The 9,859-nt window shown below is 43.0% G+C and overlaps 1 long non-coding RNA gene across 1 annotated transcript in view; it reads left to right on the top strand.

Moving 5' to 3' along the window:
- The first annotated feature begins 9,100 nt into the window (after positions 1-9,100).
- The window catches only part of LOC128928920 (uncharacterized), a 40,688-nt gene continuing 39,929 nt past the window's right edge, over positions 9,101-9,859 (top strand). Inside the window, exon 1 of the long non-coding RNA XR_008474708.2 lies at positions 9,101-9,143. This is a non-coding gene — a long non-coding RNA (uncharacterized LOC128928920). The remainder of the gene's footprint in view (positions 9,144-9,859) is intronic.

Raw genomic sequence — 9,859 nt, 5'->3', positions numbered from 1 at the left:
TCTGATGGGCTTCCCTTTGTGGGTAACCCGACCTTTCTCTCTGGCTGCCATTAGCATTTTTTCCTTCTTTTCAACCTTGTTGAATCTGACAATTATGTGCCTTGGAGTTGCTCTTCTTGAGGAATATCTTTCTGGTATTCTCTGTATTTCCTGGACTTGAATGTTGACCTAGCTTGCTAGGTTGGGGAAGTTCTCCTGGATAATATCCTGAAGAGTGTTTTCCAGCTTGGATTCACTCTCCCCCTCACATTCAGATATGCCTATCAAATATAGATTAGGACTTTTCACATAATCCCATATTCCTTGGAGTCTTTATTCATTTCTTTTCACTCTTTTTCTCTAATATTGCCTTCCCATTTTATTTCATTCAGTTGATCTTCAGTCTCTGATATCCTTTCTTTTGCTTGGATGATTCAGCTGTTGAAACTTTTGTATGCTTCATGAAGTTCTCATGTTGTGTTTTTCAGCTCCATCAATTCATTTATATTCTTCTCTAAGCTGTTTATTCTCGTTAGCATTTGGTCAAACCTTTTTTCTAGGTTCCTAGTTTCTTTGCATTGGCTTAGAACCTGTTCTTTTAGCTCAGAGAAGTTTGTTATTACCCACTTTCTGAAGCCTGTTCATGTCAATTCATCAGACTCATTCTCCATCTAGCCTTGTTCCCTTGCTGGTGAGGAGTTGTCATCCCTTGGAGGAGGAAAGGCATTCTGGTTTGGGGTGTTTTCACCTTTTTGTGCTGGTCTCTTCCCATCTTTGTGGATTTATGTACCTGTGGTCTTTGTAGTTGGTGACTTTCGGATGGGGTCTCTGAGTGGATGTCCTTTTTGTTGATGATGAAGTTATTTCTTTCTGTTTTTTAGTTTTCCTTCTAGCAGTCAGGCCCTCTGCTGTAGGACTGCTAGAGGTCCACTCCAGACCCTGCTTGCCTGGGGATGACCTGTGGCAGCTGCAGAATGGTGTTGCTGCCAGTTTCTTCTTCTGTTATCTTGTCCCAGAAGTATACTGGCCAGATGTCAGCCTGAGCTCTCCTTTATGAAGTGTCTCTTCGGATATATGGGTATTGGGGAGGGGCTTGAGGTTACTGTCTGTTCCTTATAGGAGCTCAAGTGCTGAGCTTTGAGCTCTGTTTTTCTGTTCAGAGCTGCTGGGCAAGTAAGTTTAAGTCTGCTGCAGTGGAACTCATAACCACCTATTTTTCCCAGGTGCACTGTCCTGGGAAGGTGGGGCTTTATTTATAAGTTTCAGACATGCTGGTTTGGGGTGTTTTCACCTTTTTGTGCTGGTCTCTTCCCATCTTTGTGGATTTATGTACCTGTGGTCTTTGTAGTTGGTGACTTTCGGATGGGGTCTCTGAGTGGATGTCCTTTTTGTTGATGATGAAGTTATTTCTTTCTGTTTTTTAGTTTTCCTTCTAGCAGTCAGGCCCTCTGCTGTAGGACTGCTAGAGGTCCACTCCAGACCCTGCTTGCCTGGGGATGACCTGTGGCAGCTGCAGAATGGTGTTGCTGCCAGTGAGGAGGTAGCATAGTCACAGCCTACCAGCAGAGGTGTTGATGAGCTGCCGTAGGCTCTGCCCAGCTGCTGTGTAAACTTTCTTGCAGTTTTGTTTATAGAGGTATAGTTAGAACTGCCTCAGTAATGGCAGTCTGCCTCAGTAATGGTGGACTGTCTCTGTAATGGCAGACTGCCCTGGTAGTGGTGGACTGCCATGGTAATGACAGACACCTTTACCCCCACAGAGCTGGACCATCCAGGGTCCAGCTGTGCTTGCTGTGAAACTCTCTATCCAGAGTGTTTCAGATTGCTGGTCTGTGGGGGATCTGCCAAGCCAGATCACCTAGCTCTGTGTTTCAGCCCCCTTTTTTTCAGTTGCATGGGCAATTCTGTTTCCCAGGCGTTGCAGGTGCCAGTTGAAACCGCTGCCCAGATTTATGTGAGATTTTGTGCTGAGACCTGCTATGTGGGCTGAAATAGCCATGCTGGAGATTAGGGGCACTTTTCCACCCAGGAATCTCCTGGTCTGTGGGCAGTAAAAACTCATTTGGAAATGTGGTGATCACTTACTCTCTGTGTTCTTGCTGGGAACTGCACTCCAGAGCTGTTACTATTTGGCCATCTTGGATCATTCCTATGTTTTTTCTTCTTATAAGGACATTAGTCATATCTGATTAGAGTGTTCCCTAATTGAGTATGGCTTATTCCAACCTGATTATATCTGAAAGACCCTATTTCTAAATAAGGTCATATTCTCAGGTACTGAGTATTAGGGCTTCAATATCTTTGAGGAGGACATAGCCAACATTATTCCACAATCTTCTGATACTTATTGGGCCTACAGGTGCACATAAATCAAGAGTTAAGGATTGAGAACCTCTGCCTAGATTTCAGAGGATGTATGGAAATTCCTGGATGTTTAGGCAGAGGTGTGCTGCAGGGGTGAAGCCCTCATGGAGAACCTCTGCTAGGGCAGTGCAGAAGAGAACTGTGTGTTTGGAAACCCCATACAGAGTCCCCACTGGGTCACTTCCCAGTGGAGCTGTGAGAAGTGGGCCTCTGTCTTCTAGACCTCAGAATGGTGGATCCATCAACAGCTTTCACCATGTGCCTAGAAAAGCCACAGCCACTCAACACCAGCCTGTGGAAGCAGCTGGGAGGGGGGCTGTCTCCTGAAAAGCCACAGACAGGGGTGTAACTGCCCAAGACCGTGAGAGCCCACCTCTTGCATCAGGGTGACCTGGATATGAAACATGGAGCAAAGAAGGTCATTCTAGAGCTTTAAGATTTGACTGTCCCACTGGATTTCAGACTTGTATGGGGCCGTTAGCCCCTTCATTTTGGCCAATTTCTTTCATTTTGAATGGGTAAATTTACCCAATGCCTGTATCCCTATTGTATCTAGGAAGCCACTTACTTGCTTTGGATTTTACAGGGTCATAGGCAGAAGGAACTTGCCTTGTCTTAGATGAGACTTTGGACTGAGCTTTAGAGTTAGTGCTGAAATGAATTAAGACTTTCAGAGATTGTTAAAAAGCCATGATTAGTTTAGTAATATGAGAACATGAGATTTGGGAGGGATAGGAGCAGAATGATATGGTTTGGCTATGTCCCCACCCGAATCTTGCTCTGAATTGTAGCTACCATTATTTCCATGTGTTGTGGGAGGGACTCGATGAGAGGTAATTGAATCATGTGAGCAGGTTTTTCTCATGCTATTTTCATGATAGTGAATAAGTTTCATGAGATGTAATGATTTTTTTTTTTAAGAAATTTTTTTTTAAAATTTTTTATTGCATTTTAGGTTTGGGGGTACATGTGCAGAACATGCAAGATAGTTGCATAGGTACACACATGGCAGTGTGTTTTGCTTTCTTTCTCCCCTTCACCCACCTTTGGCATTTCTCCCCAGGCTATCCCTCCGCACCTCCCCCTCCCACTGGCCCTCCCCATTTCCCCCCAATAGACCCCAGTGTTTAGTACTCTTCTCTCTGTGTCCATGCATTCTCATTTTTCATCACCCACCTATGAGTGAGAATATGCGGTGTTTTGTTTTCTGTTCTTGTGTCAGTTTGCTGAGGATGATGTTCTCCAGATTCATCCATGTCCCTACAAATGACACAAACTCATCATTTCTGATTGCTGCATAATATTCCATGGTGTATATGTGCCACATTTTTCCAATCCAGTCTATCATCAATGGGCATTTGGGTTGATTCCAGGTCTTTGCTATTGTAAACAGTGCTGCAATGAACATTCGTGTACATGTGTCCTTATAGTAGAACGACTTATAGCCTTTTGGATATATACCCAGTAATGGGATTGCTGGGTCCAATGGAATTTCTATGTCTAAGGCCTTGAGGAATCGCCACACTGACTTCCACAGTGGTTGAACTAATTTACACTCCCACCAACAGTGTAAAAGTGTTCCTTTTTCTCCACATCCTCTCCAGCATCTGTTGTCTCCAGATTTTTTAATGATCGCCATTCTAACTGGCGTGAGATGGTATCTCAATGTGGTTTTGATTTGCATCTCTCTAATGACCAGTGACGATGAGCATTTTTTCATATGATTGTTGGCCTTATATATGTCTTCTTTCGTAAAGTGTCTGTTCATATCTTTTGCCCACTTTTGAATGGGCTTGTTTGTTTTTTTCCTGTAAATCTGTTTGAGTTCTTTGTAAATTCTGGATATCAGCCCTTTGTCAGATGGGTAAACTGCAAAAATTTTTTCCCATTCTGTTGGTTGCCGATTCACTCTATTGACTGTTTCTTTTGCCGTGCAGAAGCTGTGGAGTTTGATTAGGTCCCATTTGTCTATTTTGGCTTTTGTTTCCAATGCTTTTGGTGTTTTGTTCATGAAGTCCTTGCCTACTCCTATGTCCTGGATAGTTTTGCCTAGATTTCCTTCTAGGGTTTTTATTGTGCCGGGTCTTATGTTTAAGTCTTTAATCCATCTGGAGTTAATTTTAGTGTAAGGTGTAAGGAAGGGGTCCAGTTTCTGCTTTCTGCACATGGCTAGCCAGTTTTCCCAACACCATTTGTTGAACAGGGAATCCTTTCCCCATTGCTTGTTTTTGTCAGGTTTATCAAAGATTGTATGGTTGTAGATATGTTGTGTTGCCTCTGATGCCTCTGTTTTGTTCCATTGGTCTATATCTCTGTTTTGGTACCAGTACCATGCTGTTTTGATTACTGTAGCCTTGTAGTATAGTTTGAAATCCGGTAGTGTGATGCCCCCCGCTGTGTTCTTTTTGCGTAGAATTGACTTGGCTATGTGGGCTCTCTTTTGGTTCCATATGAAGTTTGTGGTGGTTTTCTCCAGTTCTGTGAAGAAAGTCAATGGTAGCTTGATGGGTATAGCATTGATTCTGTAAATTACTTTGGGCAGTATAGCCATTTTCACGATATTAATTCTTCCTAACCATGAACATGGAATGTTTCTCCATCTGTTTGTGTCCTCTCTGATTTCGTTGAGCAGTGGTTTGTAGTTTTCCTTGAAGAGGTCCCTTACGTTCCTTGTGAGTTGTATTCCAAGGTATTTTATTCTTTTTGTAGCAATTGAGAATGGCAGTTCGTTCTTGATTTGGCTGTCTTTAAGTCTGTTATTGGTGTAGAGGAAGGCTTGTGATTTTTGCACATTGATTTTTATATCCTGAGACTTTGCTGAAGTTGCTTATCAGTTTCAGGAGTTTCTGGGCTGAGGCAATGGGGTCTTCTAGGTATACTATCATGTCATCTGCAAATAGAGACAATTTGGCTTCCTCCTTTCCTATTTGAATACCCTTTATTTCTTTTTCTTGCCTGATTGCTATGGCTAGAACTTCCAGTACTATATTGAATAGGAGTGGTGAAAGAGGGCATCCTTGTCTAGTGCCGGATTTCAAAGAGTATGCTTCCAGTTTTTGCCCATTCAGTATGATATTGGCTGTTGGTTTGTCATAAATAGCTTTTATTACTTTGAGATATGTTCCATCAATACCGAGTTTATTGAGGGTTTTTAGCATAAAGGGCTGTTGAATTTTGTCAAATGCCTTCTTTGCGTCAATTGAGATAATCATGTGGTTTTTGTTTATGGTTCTGTTTATGTGGTGAATTACGTTTATAGATTTGCATATGTTGAACCAGCCTTGCATCCCCGGGATGAATCCTACTTGATCATGATGGATAAGTTTTTTGATTTGCTGTTGCAATCGGCTTGCCAATATTTTATTGAAGATTTTCGCATCTATGTTCATCATGGATATTGGCCTGAAGTTTTCTTTTCTCGTTGGTTCTCTGCCGGGTTTTGGTATCAGGATGATATTGGTCTCATAGAATGATTTGGGAAGGATTCCTTCTTTTTGGATTATTTGGAATAGTTTCAGAAGGAATGGTAGCAGCTCCTCTTTGTGTGTCTGGTAGAATTCGGCTGTGAACCCGTATGGACCTGGGCTTTTTTTGTGTGGTAGGCTCTTAATTGCTGCCTCGACTTCTGCCCTTGTTATTGGTCTATTCATAGTTTCAACTTCCTCCTGGTTTAGGCTTGGGAGGACACAGGAGTCCAGGAATTTATCCATTTCTTCCAGGTTTGCTAGCTTATGTGCGTAGAGTTGTTTGTAATATTCTCTTATGATGGTTTGAATTTCTGTGGAATCTGTGGTGATTTCCCCTTTATCATTTTTTATTGCATCTATTTGGTTGTTCTCTCTTTTCTTTTTAATCAATCTAGCTAGTGGTCTGTCTATTTTGTTGATCTTTTCAAAAAACCAGCTTTTGGATTTATTGATTTTTTGGAGGGTTTTTCGTGTCTCAATCTCCTTCAGTTCAGCTCTGATCTTAGTTATTTCTTGTCTTCTGCTGGGTTTTGAGTTTTTTTGATCTTGCTTCTCTAGCTCTTTCAATTTTGACGATAGGGTGTCAATTTTGGATCTCTCCATTCTTCTCATATGGGCACTTATTGCTATATACTTTCCTCTAGAGACTGCTTTAAATGTGTCCCAGAGATTCTGGCATGTTGTGTCTTCGTTCTTGTTGGTTTCGAAGAACTTCTTTATTTCTGCCTGCATTTCGTTGTTTATCCAGTCAACATTCAAGAGCCAGTTGTTCAGTTTCCATGAAACTGTGCGGTTCTGGGTTGGTTTCTGAATTCTGAGTTCTAACTTGATTGCACTATGGTCTGAGAGGCTGTTTGTTATGATTTCAGTTGTTTTGCATTTGTTGAGCAGTGCTTTACTTCCAATTATGTGGTCAATTTTAGAGTAGGTGTGATGTGGTGCTGAGAAGAATGTATATTCTGTGGATTTGGGGTGAAGAGTTCTGTAAATGTCTATCAGGTTTGCTTGCTCCAGGTCTGAGTTCAAGCCCTGGATATCCTTGTTGATTTTTTGTCTGGTAGATCTGTCTAGTATTGACAGTGGAGTGTTAAAGTCTCCCACTATTATTGTGTGGGAGTCTAAGTCCTTTTGTAAGTCTTTAAGAACTTGCCTTATGTATCTGGGTGCTCCTGCATTGGGTCCATATATGTTTAGGATCGTTAGCTCTTCTTGTTGTATCAATCCTTTTACCATTATGTAATGGCCTTCTTTGTCTCTTTTGATCTTTGTTGCTTTAAAGTCTATTTTATCAGAGATGAGAATTGCAACTCCTGCTTTTTTTTGCTCTCCATTTGCTTGGTAAATCTTCCTCCATCCCTTTATTTTGAGCCTTTGTGTATCCTTGCATGCGAGATGGGTTTCCTGGATACAGCACACTGATGGGTTTTGGATTTTTATCCAATTTGCCAGTCTGTGTCTTTTGATTGGTGCATTTAGTCCATTTACATTTAGGGTTAGTATTGTTATGTGTGAATTTGCTACTGCCATTTTGATGCTAGCTGGCTGTTTTGCCCGTTAGTTGTTGTAGATTCTTCATTATGTTGATGCTCTTTAGCAATTAGTGTGATTTTGGAATGGCTGGTACTGGTTGTTCCTTTCTATGTGTAGTGTCTCTTTCAGGAGCTCTTGTAAAGCAGGCCTGGTGGTGACAAAATCTCTGAGTACTTGCTTGTTCGCAAAGGATTTTATTTTTCCTTCACTTCTGAAGCTCAGTTTGGCTGGATATGAAATTCTGGGTTGAAAGTTCTTTTCTTTAAGGATGTTGAATATTGGCCCCCACTCTCTTCTGGCTTGCAGAGTTTCTGCCGAAAGATCTGCTGTGAGTTTGATGGGCTTTCCTTTGTGGGTGACCCGACCTTTCTCTCTGGCTGCCCTTAGTATTTTCTCCTTTATTTCAACCTTGTTGAATCTGATGATTATGTGCCTTGGGGTTGCTCTTCTTGCGGAATATCTTTGTGGTGTTCTCTGTATTTCCTGCATTTGAGTGTTGGCCTTTCTTGCTAGGTGGGGGAAATTTTCCTGGATAATGTCCTGAAGAGTATTTTCCAACTTGGATTCATTCTCATCGTCACATTCTGGTACACCTATCAAACGTAGGTTAGGTCTCTTCACATAGTCCCACATTTCTTGGAGACTTTGTTCATTCCTTTTTGTGCTTTTTTCTCTGATCTTGGTTTCTTATTTTATTTCATTGAGTTGATCTTCGACTTCTGAAATTCTTTCTTCTGCTTGGTCAGTTCGGCTATTGAAACTTGTGCATGCTTCGCAAAGTTCTCGTATTGTGTTTTTCATCTCCTTTAATTCATTCATATTCCTCTCTAAGTTATCCATTCTTGTTATCATTTCATCGAATCTTTTTTCAGGGTTCTTAGTTTCTTTGCATTGATTTGAAACATGTTCTCTTAGCTCACAAAAGTTTCTCACTATCCACCTTCTGAAGTCTAATTCCGTCATTTCATCACAGTCATTCTCCATCCAGCTTTGTTCCCTTGCTGGTGAGGAGTTTTGTTCCTTTCTAGGAGGTGAGGTGTTCTGGTTTCGGGTGTTTTCCTCCTTTTTGTGCTGGTTTCTTCCCATCTTTGTGGATTTATCCATCTGTCGTCTGTGTAGTTGCTGACTTTTCAATTGGGTCTCTGGGTGGACCCCCAGATTGTTGATGATGAAGTATTTCTGTTCCTTGGTTTCCCTTCTACCAGTCTAGCCCCTTTGCTGTACAACTGCAGAGGTCCACTCCAGGCCCTGCTTGTCTGGGGTACACCTATAGCAGCTGCGGAACAGTAGGGATGCTACCAGTTTCTTTTTCTGCTATCTTTGTCCCAGAATGATGTCTGCCAAATGTCAGTCTTTTGGATATAGAGGGGTCAGGGAGCTGCTTGAGGAGACAGTCCGTACTTTATAGTAGCTCAAGTGCTGAGCTGTGAGCTCTGATGTTCATTCAGGGCTGTTAGGCTGCTATGTTTGGTTCTGCTGCAACAGAACTCAAAAAAAGCCCTTTTTTTCTCAGCTGCTCTTTCTGAAGGGGATGGTGCTTTATCTTTGAGTGTCTGCCGGGTTATCCTGCCCAGCCAGGAGGCAGTCTTGTCCTGCCAGGGCTCCGCCCTGCTGGTGTGAGGTTTACCCTGTTTCTGCGGTCTCCGCCCTGCAGCCGCGGGCTCCGCCCTACGTTTGAGTCCCTCTGTTGTACCGGGTTGCCTCGGCAATGGCAGGCTGCGTCAGCAATGGGCGTGTACCTCAGTAGGGGCTGATTGCCTCGGTAATGGCGGACGCCCCTCCTGCACTGAACTGCACCTTAAGGTAACCTCCTAACAGCGAGCATTTGGAATCCCGTTTTGTTTGTCGCACTGTGCTACCGCTAACGCTTTGTCCTGGGCTGGCTCACTGTTCAAGTCCCTTTCAGTCTCAAGTTCAGCCCTCTTAGGTCTCAGGTTGCCAGTTCAACAGGGCACCCAGAACAGTGCGCTTTTGTGCGGACCTCTGTGGAGCGCCTCTGCGCTCCAGCGCCGGCCGGAGCCGCACAGGCTGCTGGCTACACCAGTCAAGATCTCTGGCTGGCGTCCCGCGTTTGTTTTATATCTGGGAATTTCCCCATTCTGTGGGCAACAAAGGTCAGTCTGGAAATGCGTCCCTGACTCACCTACTCCATGCATCCAGCGAGAGCCTCAATCCTGGGTTGTTCTCACAGAGCCATCTTGAGTCCTCCCTCCTGTAATGATTTTATAAAGAGCAGTTCCCCTGCACATGCTCTCTTGCCTGCTGTCACGTAAGATACGTGATGCTTTTGCTCTTCCTTCACCTTCTGCCATGATTGTGAGGCCTCACAAGCCATGTGGAACTGTGACTCCATTAGACTTCTTTTTCTTTATAAATTACCCAGTCTTGGGTATTTCTGAATAACAGTATGAAAATGGACTAATACACCTGCCTTGTGAAGCTTTGGCTGCCTTTTTCAGCCTTGGAACACTCCTCCCACATCTTGACTGCTCCAGCTCCAGCCACTGCTCAAAGGGTTC

This window comes from Callithrix jacchus, chromosome 8 (genome assembly GCF_049354715.1).
Source record: "Callithrix jacchus isolate 240 chromosome 8, calJac240_pri, whole genome shotgun sequence".
Lineage (NCBI taxonomy): Eukaryota > Metazoa > Chordata > Mammalia > Primates > Cebidae > Callithrix > Callithrix jacchus.
Note: the sequence above shows the minus strand (reverse complement) of the source record. Positions and strands in the feature narration are given on the sequence as shown.